The sequence below is a fragment of the Anolis carolinensis genome, chromosome 1 (genome assembly GCF_035594765.1).
Source record: "Anolis carolinensis isolate JA03-04 chromosome 1, rAnoCar3.1.pri, whole genome shotgun sequence".
Lineage (NCBI taxonomy): Eukaryota > Metazoa > Chordata > Lepidosauria > Squamata > Dactyloidae > Anolis > Anolis carolinensis.
In genome coordinates, this window is record NC_085841.1 from 327701940 (window position 1) to 327719288 (window position 17349).

Below are 17349 nucleotides of genomic sequence, written 5' to 3' on the forward strand. Positions count from 1 at the left end.
CTGGAATCCCCTTCTTTTCTTCTAGCAAACAAACTTAGCCATTCTTAACGGGGTCATTTAGATTACTTGGCAAGTGCACTTTGCTCAGCATCACCCAGCAAAGAATAACCCTGCACTTGTGTGTTCCCCTGCAAGTACACAAAATCACAAATACTCAAAAAGGTTGGATTGGCCCTGTAACTGTTTTCGCAAGTTCTTGTGAATATACTGAGCACACCATCAGATTGTGAAGCCAGGCTGAGTGTAGAGTATTAGTCATGCAATGGTGAACCTATTTCTTCAGCATGGAAATCCAACCACATTTTGTCTTTTGCATATCTTGAAAAGAGTAAGTTACCAAAATGTGTAATTAATTCCTATCTTTCTAGTAAACTTACAACTACATTACAACTACATAACTTTATAATAACTTCACTTCTTTCATAGTACTGCTGAATATTTAATTCCTTTCATAATTACAGGGATGTGGTCTCACAAAATGGTAATGGAGGACTATAACATGTATCAAAACCTGCCTTTTATTTTATCAAGACAGCAGCAAGGTGAATGAAAGGAGAAAATTTCATATACATTTTAAGGTATTTTCAAGAATTGAATCTTGAAGATGGAGCTCCAACTAATCAGCTAGATTTTAGCATAGCAGATAGTAATAAATTACAGAAGGACAAGTGCAACAAAAAGCAGACATCATATGCAGATGGCTGGATAGATAAATTATTTATAGCGAATTTGATAACGTATGTATTACATTGTATTTGTGATATTGTTATAATTATATTGCTAATTTTATGTGGGATTGAGTAGTGGGGCTTGCTTACTTGTTATTGCTGAATTCTAAAAACTATGATTTTTTTTTAAAAAAAAATACTTTGTCAAAACAGCAATAAGGTGGATGGGAGAGTATTTTGTTCCACAAACTGGTGATTCTTACCATCCAGAAACTGGGAAAATTGGCTAGAATAGGAAGAACAATTACAAATATATAACTACCATAGTGATTTTATGTTTTATAAATAATAAATAAATAAATATGTTTTAAATCTATGTGTTTTAAATGATGGTATGTATTTTACTTATATATTGCACATTGTCTATGCTGTGCCCTGCCTCAAGCCTTGTCAAAGAATGGCCCAAGCCATTGACAGAGAATAAAGTGTAAAGGTTTCCTGTTCAGACTGGGACTTGGCCTGGACTAGAAAAATGTTCGCTGATTCTGGATGCTTTGCTTTCTGATTCTCCACATTCCCTGACTTTGAATTCATCTCTTGGTTTGACCTCTCAATTATCACCCCTGTTGTTATTCCTGAATTACATTTCCTGGTTTCCAAATAACAGGTAATAGAAACTCATGGGTTAAATATTAGCAAGAGACTTTTATTCAGAGTTCCTAAAGTCAAATGACAGCATGGAGCAGAACTGATTATGACATTGCAGTGACAGATTGCTGTGAAATATAAATACAATGTGTATTTTCATGACATGATCCAAAGCTATAAAGGGAATGCAAAAGGAATGATTACAGAAGTTCCTACAAACATTTCTACTTGACTCACTCATCTGGAGAATCAGACCAAAAGATATGAAAACCTTAGCCTTGTTCTGTTGATATAGATTCCTTTCAGATGAGAGGAGTTATTTAGATGAAATTAAAGTAACCATGTACTGAACCCTTGCTTGCATGTCAAAGTGCAAGGCTGACTGGGGCCGTGAATTCCTTGCATAGAACATAGAAAAGGAAGGATTCCAAACAGCATTTCAGGAGTCTATGGCTGGAATACATGCCAATGTAACCAGGTATTACTCAGCATGTGTTTCTTTGGAGAAGGACAAGTCCAGTGCCTTCTTTGGCAAAATCTCCCCTCTGCACAGAAGGCAGCTTTACATTATGGTGATTTAGTATCTGGGCAAGGGGCAACCATTCATGGGCTAGATGAGGATGCAGGTACTCAGGTGGTCTCCAGTTTCTGTTCTGCAGTGAAAAGAAAGGAATAGCCATCACCTTCCTGAATCTCCAGAGATCCAGAAGGCGATGCTTGCTCTTTTTCCTGGCTGTAGAAGAGCAACTGGATGCTGTCCAGGCACCCCTGCCTAATAATTAAAGAGAAGATTCACATTAAGTATACTTGCAGATCTTCAGTTCCGCAAGTTTCATGTAGGATTATAACTGAGGTCTTCAGAGGACTTGTGTTAGAGGGTCTCGAATACATATTGGCTAGAATACTACTAGAGGGTTAAAACTCTGTAACCAAGAGTTACACACTTGTGTTTCATATTTACAATCTCTATGTATTCCCTAGTTTGGGGAAAAAACATTTCGCTTACAGAAGGGGTTGTCAATCAGCTTCTTTCTGAGCAAAGTGGCAACAGACCGCTGTTGAATGAAGCAGCTACTGCTCTGTAAGTAGGGATTGGGGAAACTGGGTAACTAGAGTGCACTGCTTATTTGAAAAGATTTGAAAACGTGGTTCTTCCAATGTGCCTTTCACTCAGGGCCGGCCCCACCATAAAGGCCAGTGACGCCGCCGCCTTGGGCGCAGGTCCCGGGGGGCGCCATCAGGCTGGGAGGGAGGCGGGGCACCGCTCTGACGGTGCCCCGCCGCCCGACCAGTGCGCCCTGGCCTTGTGGCTCCCTCTTTCGCCGCCCGGGGAGGGGAGGAGGGATCGCCTCCTTCCCTCCCCGGGCGGCGAAGCCTGCTTCTTTCGCCGCCCGGGGAGGGGAGGAGGCGATCCCTCCTTCCCTCCCCGGGCGGCGAAGCCTGCTTCTTTCGCCGCCCGGGGAGGGGAGGAGGCGATCCCTCCTTCCCTCCCCGGGCGGCGAAGCCTGCTTCTTTCGCCGCCCGGGGAGGGGAGGAGGCGATCCCTCCTCCCCTCCCCGGGCGGCGAAGCCTCCCTCTTTCCAACCCTGGCCGCGCCTCCCACGCTGCGTGGGAGGCGGGGCCAGGGCGAATAGCATGGGAGGCGGGGCCAACCCTGGCCCTGCCTTCCACCCAGCGTGCCCTGGCCCCGCCTCCCACGCAGCGCGGGAGGCGGGGCCAGGGCACGCTGGTTGGGAGGCGGGGCCAGGGCGCAGGAGGCGGGGCCGGCGGGGGGCGCTTTTCAGCGCCCCCGCTTAATATTTAAATTTATTTCCGACCGGCCCTGCTTTCACTAATCAGTTTAACATTTTGACTTGGCCTTTCAAGCCCTACTTAATATCTAGCCTCTTGCTCTTTATCACCAGCCCTGCCCCTGGAGTATATTGCTCAAGACCCGGCCTGCCTTTTAGCCCTGACCATATCTACTGGGCTCAGCTACTAGTATCAGCTGTTGTTGAGGTTATGTTTTAATGATGGTTTAAATGTTTTTATGTAGTTATGCCTTTTATGTAAATGTATTTTATGATATTGTATTTTAATTTTTGTTTCACTGAGCTTGGTGCCCATGTAAGCCACCCCAAGTCCCTTTGGGGAGATGGGGCGGGATATAAGAATAAAGTAGTTATTATTATTATTATTATTATTATTATTATTATTATTATTATTATTTTATTATGACACAGTAAATAAGATAGATATGCTGGATTTCGTATCACAAAATCACAAGTCAAACACTTCCCAAGTATCTAGGACTGTGTGATGTATTTTCGGATGATGCGTACAGATCCCAGTAGGGTGGCCTTTTGCAGTTGGCAGATCGTGATTTTGTCAATGTCTATTGTTTCCAAATGCCGACTGAGATCTTTTGGCATGGCACCCAGTGTGCCCATCACCACCGGGACCACCTACACTGGTTTCTGCCAGAGTCTTTGAAGTTCAATCTTGAGGTCCTGATAGCGGCTGAGTTTTTCCTGTTGTTTTTCGTCAATGCAACTGTCACCTGGGATGGCAACATCAATGATCCAAACCTTTTTCTTTTCCACAACTGTGATGTCTGGTGTGTTGAGTTCCAGAACCTTGTCATTCTGGATTCGGAAGTCCCACAGTATCTTTGCATGCTCATTCTCCAATACTTTTGCAGGTTTGTGATCCCACCAGTTCTTTATTGCTAGGAGGTGGTACTTGAGGCATAAGTTCCAATGAATCATTTGGGCCACATAGTTGTGCCTCTGTTTGTAGTCTTTCTGTGCAATTTTCTTACAGCAGCTGAGGATATGATCCATGGTTTCATCAGCTTCCTTGCAGAGTCTGCATTTTGGGTCATCAGCTGATTTTTCGATCTTGGCCTTAATTGCATTTGTCCTGATGGCTTGCTCCTGGGCTGCAAGGCCTTCTGTCTCCTTCTTCAGGGTCCATTCATGAGCCATAGCCAGGTCTTCTCCTTATCAGCTTTTCCTTCAATTTTGTCAAGGAACTTTCCGTGCAATGTTTTGTTGTGCCAGCTGTCAGCTCTAGTTTGTAGTGCGGTTTTCTTGTACTGGTTTTTTGTCTGCTGTGCTTTGAGGAGTTTCCGATTTTTGACTTCAATCAAAGCAGGTTCTTCACTTTGCTTTACATATTCTGCCAGGGCATGTTCTTCTTTGACTGCTTGTTTTATTTGTGAGAGTCCTCTGCCCCCTGATCTTCTAGGCAGATATAGCCGGTCAACATCACTGCGGGGATGCAGTGAATGATGAATGGTCATGAGTTTTCTTGTTTATCTGTCCAAATTGTCCAGTTCCACCTTTGTCCAGTTTATGATGCCAGCAGTATATCTTATGACAGGTATGGCCCAGGTATTTATGGCCTTGATGGTGTTGCCTCCATTGAGCTTGCTTTTGAGAATTTTTCTGACCCTTTGTGTGTATTCTTTGCTGACCACAGTTTTCACATGTTCATGCTTGATGTTGTCCAGCTGTAATATGCCCAGGTATTTATAGGCCTCTGGCTAGTGACACTTTATTGTTTGGCCATTAGGCATATTTATGCACTCACTTTCAATGATTTTTCTCTTCTTCAATGCCACTGTCAAACATTTGTCCAAACCAAACTCCATGCTGATATCAGTGCTAAAAATTCGGACAGTGTTATTCAGAGACTGGATTTCAGTTTCCGTTTTCCCATACATCTTCAGGTCATCCATGTACATCAGATGCGAAATTTTGTGAGATTTCTTAGATGTTTGATAGCCGAGATTTGTTTTTTGTAAGATTGTTGACAGAGGGATCATAGCAATAATGAAAAGCAGAGGGGACAATGAGTTGTTGTTGTTATTATTATTATTATTATTATTATTATTATTATTATTTCTAATTCCACAATAGTCCATTTTCCTAATGTTTAGGTGGTATCACTTCTGTTCTTTTCTTTTTGTAATTTGAATGTGTTGGCTCATATTCTAGTCTTTGTAGCAACAGAAAGCAAGAATGCTCCATCTTCTACATGACAGTCCTTCCAATATTTAAAAATGGCTGCCATAATACCACTCAGTCTTCTCTTCTCCAGCTACCTCTTCACACGGCCCATGGGGGGGGGGGCATGCCATTTTGCCAGCAGTTGCCAGAGAAAAGGACGACACGCGGGGTGCCTCGTGGCACCCTGTGCGCACTCCCTCCTTCCCCCATCACACAATGGGGACAGAACAGGACACATTGGCACATGATGGGAACAGGACAGGGCATGTTGGCACCCTGTCCTTGTCCCCATCAGATGGGAGAAAGGGCGGCAATGCGCATTGTCCCACCACCCTTTTCCCCACTATATAGGGAAATGTATACTTTCCTCCCCATGATGGAGGAGGAAGCACCTTCTGGCGCCTGCCATACATGGTCTGATGGCGCTCGGCAGGCCCCAACCAGGCTATGGCTAAAAGTGGCAAAACGGCTATTTGCCCTGTGTGAAGATGTCCCAGATCACTAACCTGTTGGTGGTGACTTGGTTTTTAAACCTTTGATCAACTTTACTATCCTCCTCTGCACACCATCCAGCTTCTCAATATCATTCTTGAATTGAAGTGCCCAGAAATGGATACAGTATTCCAGGTGAGCTCTGGGAAGAAGGAAAAACAAGGCACAGGTATTGCAGGCCACTCTGACACCTCCACTGCTTTCTATGTTCACTGTCCTTTATTAGCAGCAGCATAGTACACTAGGATTGCCCTCAAACTGCCTATGAAATGCCCTCCCAAAATGGCTGTTTTCCTCTTCTTGTTTACTGAGCTTCAGAGATGGAGAAAACAGTTAAACAGAGTCACAAACCAAGGGAGTGACTCAAGCAGAAGCCTGCCCTCTCATACCATGTGCTCAAAAGGAGTGCATGACTCCAAACATACTCACCCTAATTCTACTGGGACAAACCCTGTTCCATCAAAGCTCCTTGTTATGACCTAAAATGTCTAGAGGTCTTGAGACTGTGATTTACATACCACTGATGGTTCACAGTCACATTCAAGAGGTCTACTGAATTTCTTGATACATTGAAATTGAATCTTGAGCACCAAAATCCCAATTAAATACTAATCACAGCATGACATTATGACTACTAGTTGAGGAAAATATGGAGAATGCTATAGTACAAGTGAGATTGGCATAGTTTGCCATAGGCATCTGGGTGGTCACTGTGAGAACAGAAGGTTGGACTAGATACGTAGACGGTGTGATCTAAAATGTCTCTTTTTATATTTCTAAGTCCAAATACAGCAAGTTGAATGAAAAACCTTTCCTGTGATGAAAGCTGACAACTGTTGCACTGATCCATAAAACATCTCTACAAAAAAAAAATAAGAAAGAGAAGGCTATGCTTACTACAAGTTATATATTTAAGCGAATCTGTAGAACAGAAAAGCCCAAGTGCATTCAGTGATCCATCAAGACTTGCAGCAATTTCAAGCAGAGAGAAAAAAAGGGGGGAAATGCTGATCTAAACCCAAAACTTTTCCATCTTAAACATCTTTTAGCCTATATTTAATTAAATTATTCCTTTTATGGATCTTATTTTCATTAACTGTCACAGGCTGGCTTCCAATCGGCTCCTCTCAGCCAGTGGCATGGAATTCTAATGGCGTACCTCTATTCCAATAATCACGTTGTGTCTGCAATGTTCCAGTCATTAACTGTCTGTCAGAAGAACAGCTCTCATCAGCCAGAATATTTCTCATTTAAGACTTCACGCATAGAAGTCTCATTTCCTTTTAAATGTCATAAGGTATGTTATCAAGCTAGCCTCCTATTTTGCTCTATTCCTACCCTCCTTATGAGTGTCAAATCTCTTCACAGCTATTTCAGTTTTTGTACAGATATTATCTAAATCCTCCCATAGCAGCATAACATTAGTGCCAGAGACTGCTCATATAGCAGCATAACACTGGGTGTTCTTGTTGCTCACCTCAGTTATTTCCTTATGTTAAATAAAGTTTAGTTATTTTTAGGTCTGGAAAACCCCATCTACTTCATTGTTTTATAGCCAAGCCACACATTTAGAAATGTCATATTGTTTATCCCACCCACAACTGCACCTGCTTCAGAATGCAAGAGTAAGAAACAGGTTTTCTGCATGTAAAAAAACATTCTGAATATGGGTTTTATCACACAAGGCAAGCAAACCAACATTGCAGCAGCACCATCACCTTTGGTGATGCTTCCTATCACATGACACCATATGCATCCCGCGACTGGTTCAAGTCTCTTTCCTTTATGATTCTCTCATCCCTAGCTATTGAAGGGTCAATAGCTCCATGTCCCACTACATTCCCACTACCTCTTATAGTGTGATGGATCCCTCCTGCTTCTGTGCCAGCATGCCAGCAGGAACATGATATCAAGGTGTGAGATTACCCCCTCACTATTCCCAAGATGGTTGCTTTGCATTTTATCATAGCTCTTCACTGATTTTTTAATACCAGAAATGCATAATTGTACCAAAAATAGATAATAATTTAAACAATTCATGAACCGTAGGGTCTGTTGGGTAGGGAGAAAGAAGGCAGTTATAAGACTGTTTGAATTGGCAATGACTGCACCCAGTCTCTGGGCAGATATCACTTTGGAAATAAATGGTAATCATAACCTTGTTGAAAAGGGATCCACACGGTTAAAATGATACAATGATAATATATTGAATTGCTGTTCCAGGGGGGAAGGGGGAACGGGGGGAGGGGAGGGGGTTGGATCATTTAAAATGTCATTTAAGCATTAGTTACTTTTGGTATTATGTATATTGAAATAAGACATGCACCACACAAATTTTGTTAATTGTTGGAATGTATCAAATATTTATTTATTTTTTTAAAAAAATTGTTGAAAAGGGAAAATGATGTCATATCCATTTGGCAAATATGAATCTCCATGAACATATGGAGACCGCCTTTGAAAACCACTGGTCAAGAAAAACATGACCTTGTTAGAAGTCAACCCTTTGAACAAGTGTTATTCATAAGCATTCATGCAATGGCACACTGGTAACTCAGCGGTTAAACTGAAAAACCATGTATTTGAACTGCCAAGGACAAAGACATGCCACTACAAAAATATATTTGGTTAGCAGAGGATGGTTGTTTTTTTTAAAGTTGACATTACAGTTGCAGTTTGCAGTTTGTAATTGCCCAAAAGATATACAGTAGAGTCTCACTTATCCAACATTCACTTATCCAATGTTCTGGATTATCCAACGCAGTTTGCCTCCCACCCCGATCCACAGCTGTTTCTCTAGGCAGCAAGGATTGAACTTTTTATGGATTTAATTTCCAACAATGCTGCAACTGTAAGTTAATTTTATGCAATTCTATCTTTATTTGTAGTCAATTTGTTAGTAGCCAATTTTTTTAAGTCAATGTTTTCAATATATTGTGATGTTTTGGTGCTAAATTCATAAATACAGTAATTACTACATAACGTTACTATGTTTTGGTCTGCTTTTTCTGTCGATTTGTTGTAAAACATGATGTTTTTGGTGCTTAATTTGTAAAATCATAACATAAATTGACATTTAATAGGCTTTTCCTTAATCCCTCCTTATTATCCAACATTTTTGCTTATCCAACATTCTGCTGGCCCATATATGTTGGATAAGTGAGACTCTACTGTATACTCCCTTGAAACCTCTTAATTTAAAATATGCAGATTTTTTTAAAAAACAAAATCTTCTTTGAAAAGTAACATATCTTGTTTACTCACAGACATCTTGTATTAATTCACTATACTGGCACATTTCTTATTAAAGTTCAGTTATAGATAGGATGTAGTTCTCTCTGTGTTGAGTACACAGGGTATCATTCTTAATCAATAGTCCATAGTCTTTAGGTATAGTTGTACTCACTGAGGTCCATAAGTCATACTTCTGTATTGAAGTCCTAACAGCAACATGCATCCACCTCCACTGAGGTAGATAACAGATACTGAATACAAAATGGAGTCCTCAGTCTGAACATGCTCAGTACAATCACATGTCTATAACCTCTCCCGTACCAAAGAGGTATAGTCAAACTGGCAAATCAACATACATATAGAATACAGGTTAGCAAATATATGCATTAACAAATACATAGTGAAAGGCTTGGAAGGTTGCTATTTCCAATAGTCTTGTGCATTTGTATGAAATTGCTATCGGTTTTGTTTTGTTTCATTCGTTTTGCCCCATTTTCATTTTCGGTTTCCACTTCTGAAAATGGGACACCTATCTGAATGGGAGTTTCGTCCCTGTCTGAAAGAACAAAATTTTTCAGACTATTGGTGGCAATGGGAAGGCTACCAAGGCTCACCCTCCGTTCAGTTTTAGGGTTAGAGGGGTGAAAACCACCATACATGGAGGGCATATCAACCCCTTTTAGCCCACCAACTTTTAAAAAGTTTTCTAAAAAGAGAAGGTAGAAGCCCAACAATTTATTTCCTTTGAAATATATATATATTTTAAAAAAAACAGTATTACCTGGGGGGAGGAAAAATGGGAGTTTTACACAAAGAATTAAGAATCAAAGATTTAAAGACTTTAAAATATGACAGTACAGCAAATAGAAGCTACAGAGATCCCCCACCCCTGAAGCCACATGCACTCCCCAGCCAAACCCACCCCATCCCTTCAAAATTACCAGCCCCCTTCCCTTCAAAGAAAGAATAAAAAATAGAAGCCAAGCAGGCAAGCTTGTGGGAAAAAACACTAAAATACAAACAAATATCTTTCCCCTGACAGCAAGGCAAGGAAGGAAGGCAAGGCAACAAGGCAGCAAGCAAGCACACTAGCACAGAGGGACTGCGTGAACTGAGCGAGCAGCAGCAAGCCAGGCAACCAGCACCAAGCCAGGCAACCAGCACCAGCAAAGGACGCGCCCGCAATGGTCACTTTGGGGGTGATTACCCCATTAAATACCCTGGCAACGTCACAGTTTCCTTGGCCTCTGATTGGCCAAAAGTCCCAAACATCACCTCCTCTTCCTCCTCTGATGCAGTCAGAAGAACTCCCTGGGTTGCGTGAGGAAGGCCACGTGGCCCAAAAACCAAACAAAGAAACGGAAACTGTGCAACTTTCTCTTTCCTTTCACCTTTTGTTTCAGCCGAAAATGGGCACTTTCTTTTCATGCCATCTGAATAGAATAGATCAATAGGTATCACTCCAGCGGGAAGGTAACAGCACTCCATGCAGTCATGCTTGCCACATGACCTAGGAGACGTCTATGGACAACGCCAGCTCTTCAGCTTAGAAATGGAGATGAGCACCAACCCCCAGAGTCAGACTCGACTAGACTTAATATCAGGGAAAATCCTTTACCTATACCTTAGGTCAAAACCAGCACTTTGAATTACGGTATTCTCAGAATTGTTCTATTGGATTAATCATTTGATTTTGGCTAGTGCATACAAAATATGGCTCATTTGAAAAAGGAGAAGAAAAAGATGGCCCTGAAGGTGGACGAAGTACATTAGACATTGTCCCACAGTGTTCAGAGCTTCAGTTGTTTGGTGCCTTGAAATCACATATGCAAACATATATTCCAATGAGGCTCATCTGAACTTCCTTTGTGGTTCTCAGGCATAGTGATGCCATGGATTCTGTGTCTGGTTTCAGAAAAGCCACTTTCTTATAAGGAGAGATAAAAATAAGCCAGCAATCATAAAGTTCCTTTTTCATGCGTTTTTCCAATATAAAGTCTTTACATGTAGACAGGAGGAGATTCCCATGTGAATTTGGTATGACATGTGGCCTTAAAAACATATTGAAGAATCTGCTACCCAGCTCTCTGCCCCAAATAGCTTACAGCCCAACAAGAACAGTGAAGCTGAAAAATACCAGCAAAGTAGTTAGTCTTCTTAGCCTAGCTTTGTATTTTGACTGTTTTAATAGTACTGTAATATGAGCTGAATCAAAGGATTATCAAGTAAGAGCAACGGGTGGGTGGTTCATGGTGGCCTGCAATCTACAAATCAGAGGAATGTTGCTGCGTAAGGAGCAAATGGATGAAGAAAAAGGGTTGAAAATCAAATTGCATAATTGGAAAAGAATGGGAAATTTGGCTCAGAGTGTGAACTACAAAGATATCTACTGTGAATGGGCATGGGACCTACTGCAAATTGTTGCATTAGTACATTTCTGGGGCCTTAGCCCCTTTTCTGGGGAAAAGGAAACTGGTTCTGGGTTGTTGTGAGTTTGTCGGACTGCATGGTCATGTTCCAGAAGCATTCTCTCCTAACGTTTCACCCACATCTATGATAGGCATCCTCAGAGGTTGTGAGGTATACAGTAGAAGCTACAGAGATCCCCTTCTTTCACACTTGCCTCCAACAGGCATGAGTTCTTTCTCCCACCCTGGACCTTCCACAGATATATAAACCTCCCTTGTCTAGTTTCCAATATACCTCACAACCTCTGAGGATGTCTGCCATAGATGTGGGCGAAACATCAGAAGAGAATGCTTCTGAAACATGGCCATACAGCCCAGAAAACTCACAGCAGCCCAGTGATTCCGGCCATGAAAGCCTTTGACAACACATAAAACTGGTTCTATTAAGATTAGGGTGCATCTATACTGTAAAATTAATGCAGTTTAACATCACTTTAACTGCCATGGTTTAATGCTATGGAATCATGGGAACTGTAGTTTGGAAAGGCACCAGCATTCTTTGTCAAAGAGAACTAAAAGTACAACTCCTTTGATTCCATAGCATTGATCCATGGCAATTAAAGTAGTGTCAAACTCCATTAATTCTACAGTGTAGATGTGCTGTAAGGCACTACTATGGGAAACTTGGAACTAAAACTGCAACTAAATACTTTTGTAAATTAATTGGCTGAGCTCTATAGGGGCACATATATAAAGCAAATATAATCCCCATGCTTGGTTATTCTGTGTATTGGGGTAGGCTGAGGAGTGGATGATCAGCTGATATCAAGGACATTAGTTTATCTATCCTGAAAACTGCATGCAGAGGACTGTAGTTGACCATGGAAAACATTCTGAATTATAGCCTCCAAGTCAATTTTCATTTAACACATTGCGAAGTCCAAACTGTTGACTTTAATGGGATTTATTCATACATGTCTTAGCTCTAGGGTCCGGGTCTACATTTGCAAGATGCTGATTACACCAGCTTCACCCTGTTCATTCCTACAGGGTTGAAGTGAATGTTACTCAGAGCCAGATTAATCTTTTTCTACCACAACATTAAAGAATGCATGTGCCCTCCTTAGCCATTTTGACGCTAAAGAATAAGGACTTTTAAATCCTGTCTTTGGGGAGGAGGGAATGCTCACTCCCCCTGGAATTTCACCTTCATTTGAACCAGGGGTGTTGAAAGAAAAGCACTTCAATGTATTGTTCACTGACTCCACCCATTCAATTCCTTATCTAACCTGAGTCATTACAGCCTGTAGCTTTGTAACTCTGGCAGCAGTAAACTTCAGCTTTTACCAGTTAAGAGCCTTACCTGTGTGACCCACCCTCTGTGGGTATATACCACCCCCTTAGCTAAAGGAGTTAGAGGTCAAGCCTTTTCTAGTCTTTAGCAACTCTTGCCTAGCTTGTCACGCTGATAGGTATCAATGGATTGACCTGCAACTGATCCATCCTACAATGCACTTCTTTCCAATATTTAAGCCTGCTGCAAATTCTAGTTTTAATTATCCATTCCAGATTAACCCCTCCTGTGCTGACCACCTGGAGGTGCATTGGGTCTTTGCCTGATGCTGAAGGAGAAAAATGTTTTCCTGTCAAGGAACCTAAGAGCTGTGGTTTGTAGTGAGCTGAAAAAATTACCATTGTTCAGGGCAATTTAGGAGTAGCAGAAAAACTGAATCTTAATATAATTTGCTCAAGCCCCTAACAGCTCAGGTCTCAAGTCTCTGAAGGACTGTCCCTTTCATACAAGCTTTTCTGAGTCCTTGAAATCATTGGAAGACTTTATTTTGGTTATAGTATCATCCACCAAGGCACAATTAATTAAAATATGTGAGAAAGCCTTATCAGTGGCTGATCCAAGGCTTTAGAATTAACTTTGTAGGAAAACTGAACTGGTTCTTACTTTTGCTGCCCTAGAAGATGAAGACTGTTTTATTCCAACAGGAACTGAAGGAGCTGATTCCTTGACAAGGAACGAGTTATTGTAGTGTTTTACAAACTGTGTCTTTTGCTTTTTATTAAATAGGCTTTAAACTGTTTTAAATCAATATGCATTAAATCTATCAGCTGCCCCACCTTTCCTTATTGCAGGATTTGGCCAATAATGGACAGCTGGAGAATGTGTTTAGCCCAGGTAGGAAGTTTGGGATATTAAAGGATGCCAGAAGTCTTGAATCAATTTCCAGGGGTGGTAACTGTGTTTGTCTTTTGCTGCAAAAATAGAAGAGTCATGTGACACCTTAAAGACTAACACAGTTTATTTAGCATAAGATTTCAATAATTCCACCCACTTTGTTGTTTGCATGGAGTATAGCCTTGGTTGTCAGGTTATTATATGCAGGGTTGGGCAGAAGAGCAAATGAGTGAAAGATGTAATCAATTCAATGAGAGGGAATTGAAATACAAATAATAAAAACTGGTTGACCCATGCATATAACAGGACAATTATCCCGGCTTGTGGATAGGGTCATTTATACAGTTTAGTCACTAGAGAGCACCGCACTTGGGGGAATCTACACTAATCTAGCATTTCATATATAGTCAGTCAGCCCTATGGTAACTTCTGGTGCTTTGACTGTATTTCTGCATGCCAGGGGATTGGACTAGATAGCCCAGCCCTTCTGGTAACTTCCAATTCTAGAATTCTAAGTTGACCATAGAGATGCACTACGTAGGACCTAGAGTGGTGGTTCTCAAGCTGTGGGTTCCCAGATGTTTTGGCCTTCAACTCCCAGAAATCCTAACAGCTGGCAAACTGGCTGGGATTTCTGGGAGTTGTAGGCCAAAACACCTGGGGACTCACAGGTTGAGAACCACTGACCTAGAGATTCCCAGAGAGATGTTCTCTCCGGTTTAAAAAAAAAGTGTTTTTTTTAATTTGTACTTTTTCCACTGTCAGAAGGTCCTGTGACCCTAAACCCATGAATGTGTAGGACTTATTGTAGTATCAATTGTCTTTAACCTGTGATAGGCAGATGATGAACATGGGGGAAATCCAAGAGCTGTCTTATAAACTTATTTTGATGAAGACCTACCAGATATGGCCACTGCATTTAAAATTAAAATCGTGTGCACCGGAAACATATACTGGTTCAGTCTCCCCTATCTAGAAAACCAAAGTATTCCAAAAACTGAAATCGTTTGCCACCAAGAGCCTTCTTCTGCCTTTGGATAAAAGGAGCTAGTAATATGGAAGACTGGGGAGAACTCTGTTTGTACAAGGCTTCTGTAAAAGGCAGGTGCCAAAATACTTCAGTGCTCACCTTCCACCTGGCCAATGGCAGCCCTCAGTGGCGTTGGCATCCTGAAAACAGTCATAAGGGCAAGTACAGAGTGACCCCATTGGCCACCCCCCTGTATCCAAACCAGAGAAAATGAAAAAGATTCTTGAGATGAACAGAGGATTTCCCACCCCTTTCTGGATATTTTTCTAAAAGGATGGACAGGCAAAGAAGCATCTGCTTTCTTCAAGGTCATTCTTCAAATGAAGACCTCCCCATACTTCCCTGTTTTTAATTTCCCCAATGGTGCTCCCTGAGGAAAAAACTCAACAGATGCTGGAAGTGTGACTAACCCTTTTCACCCCGCCCCCATCCTTATTCACTATATGTATATGCAAATATAGGTAGTACAGAATCGAGGAGGGGAAATCTGAAAATGGAAAACTTCTTACCTCATGCATTTCAGATTAGGAAGACTCAACCTGTACCTTGTCTTAAGGGAGAATCACACTCCTTGGCAGCTTGAATCTATCTGCCCATTTTATAATAGCCCCATTCTCGAGGTGTTGCCAATGCTATATTGCACTTTGTCCATTTCAACTGTGAAATTACCTTCCCCATTTCGGCCCATTTTGGCACATGTTGCACTTTGCCTAGGTTCTATGAATTAGTCTCCAGTGTTAATATTGTATGTTTTATGTTGGTTTTAACTATTGTTTTTACTGTAAATGATGTTTTTATTGGATAACTGTTTTATTGCTGTGTTTTGATATTTGATTGTTTTATCGGGTAATGCCTGGCACACAAACAGATTCCCAGAGCATGGAGGAAAACTAAGATAATTGCCATCTTAAAACCTGGTAAAGATGCCTCCAATGCCAGGAACTATCGACCAATCTCCCTCTTATGTCATCTATATAAAGTCTATGAGAGGATGCTATTAAATCGACTAGGACCTGTTATCGAACCCAAGCTTATTGCACAACAAGCAGGTTTCAGACAAGGGAAAAACTGTACAGGTCAAATTCTTCATCTGACTGAACATATCGAGGAAGGCTACGAGAAAGGCTGCATCACGGGAACAGTTTTTGTGGACCTTACGGCAGCCTATGACACGGTGCAACATAGAAAAATGCTGCATAAAGTCTACCATATCACCCGGGACTTTGACTTTACAAAAACTGTCCAGACCCTCTTAGAAAACTGCAGCTTCTATGTGGAGTTTCAGGGCCAGAAAAGCAGATGGAGGAGGCAAAAGAATGGTTTCCCCCAAGGCAGCGTTCTTACACCAACCTTATTTAATATCTTCACGAACGATCAGCCACTACCACCACTCACAAAGAGCTTTATATATGCTGATGACCTTGGCCTTACAACACAAGCAAAAGATTTTGAAACAGTTGAAAAGCAACTCACAAATGCCTTGAAAGATCTCTCCAGCTACTACAAAGAGAACCACCTGAAGCCTAACCCTGCCAAGACACAAGTGTGTGCTTTCCACCTACGTAACCGCGAAGCCAATAGGAAACTGAAAGTTACTTGGGAAGGCCAAGAGCTCGAACACTGTTTCCATCCTAAATACCTTGGTGTCACCTTAGACCGAACACTAACATATAGGAAACACTGCATGAACACCAAGCACAAAGTAGCTGCACGCAATAACATCCTGCGGAAACTGACTGGCAGCGCATGGGGAGCAGACCCACAAGTAATAAGAACATCAGCCCTGGCCTTGTCTTTCTCAACTGCAGAGTATGCCTGTCCTGTTTGGCACAAGTCTGCCCATGCAAAGCAGGTGGACATAGCACTGAATAAAACATGCAGAATCATCACGGGATGTCTTAAACCTACACCTGTTGATAAACTCTACAAGTTAGCTGGCATTGCCCCTCCTGACATGCGACGGGAAGTTGCTGCTAACGGTGAGAGAAAAAAGGTCGAACATTGTGAAAGCCACCCACTGCATGACTATCACCCTCCTCCCACCAGACTCAAATCAAGGAAGGGCTTCATGAGAACCACCACTCCTCTTGATGTTCCTCCAGCAACAGCAAGGGTGTCCCTCTGGGCAGCTAAACCTGGCCATTCTAACTGGATGGCCCCCCAAGAGGGTCTTCCTCCAGGGGCAAACTAGGAATGGGCAACTTGGAAGTCCCTGAACAGACTCAGAAGTGGAGTGGGCAGATCTAAAGACAACTTGGCAAGGTGGCACTACCTGGAGGAATCCTCCACCTTGTGTGACTGTGGAGCTGAACAAACAACTCAGCATATGTATGCTTGCCCACAATGCCCTGCCTCATGTACGGAGGAGGAGTTGTTTAAAGCTACAGACAATGCGGTTGCTGTTGCCCGCTTTTGGTCCAAAACTATTTAGTTGCTTGTGATTTCTTTTCTTTTTTTTATTTTATTTCCATTATTTGAAATGTATTTGCTGTACCAATGCTTTTGACACGAAATAAAATAAATCGGGCAAGGCCCCATGTAAGCCACCCCGAGTCCCTTCGGGGAGATGGGGCGGGGTATAAAAATAAAGTTGTTGTTGTTATTATTATTATTATTATTATTATTATTATTATTATTATTATTATCTCCTTTAAAATAAGGTGCAGGCTTCCACAGTGTGTTGCTTAAA

General features: G+C 41.8%; 1 long non-coding RNA gene across 1 annotated transcript; it reads right to left on the minus strand.

Annotated features, from left to right (window-relative positions):
- Nucleotides 1-1349: 1349 nt before the first annotated feature.
- On the minus strand, nucleotides 1350-13734 carry LOC103277587 (uncharacterized). Its single transcript, XR_505517.3, has 3 exons — nucleotides 13400-13734; nucleotides 5815-5942; nucleotides 1350-2088 (listed from the first exon to the last, which is right to left on the minus strand). It is a non-coding gene; the product is annotated as an uncharacterized LOC103277587 (long non-coding RNA).
- Nucleotides 13735-17349: the final 3615 nt, after the last annotated feature.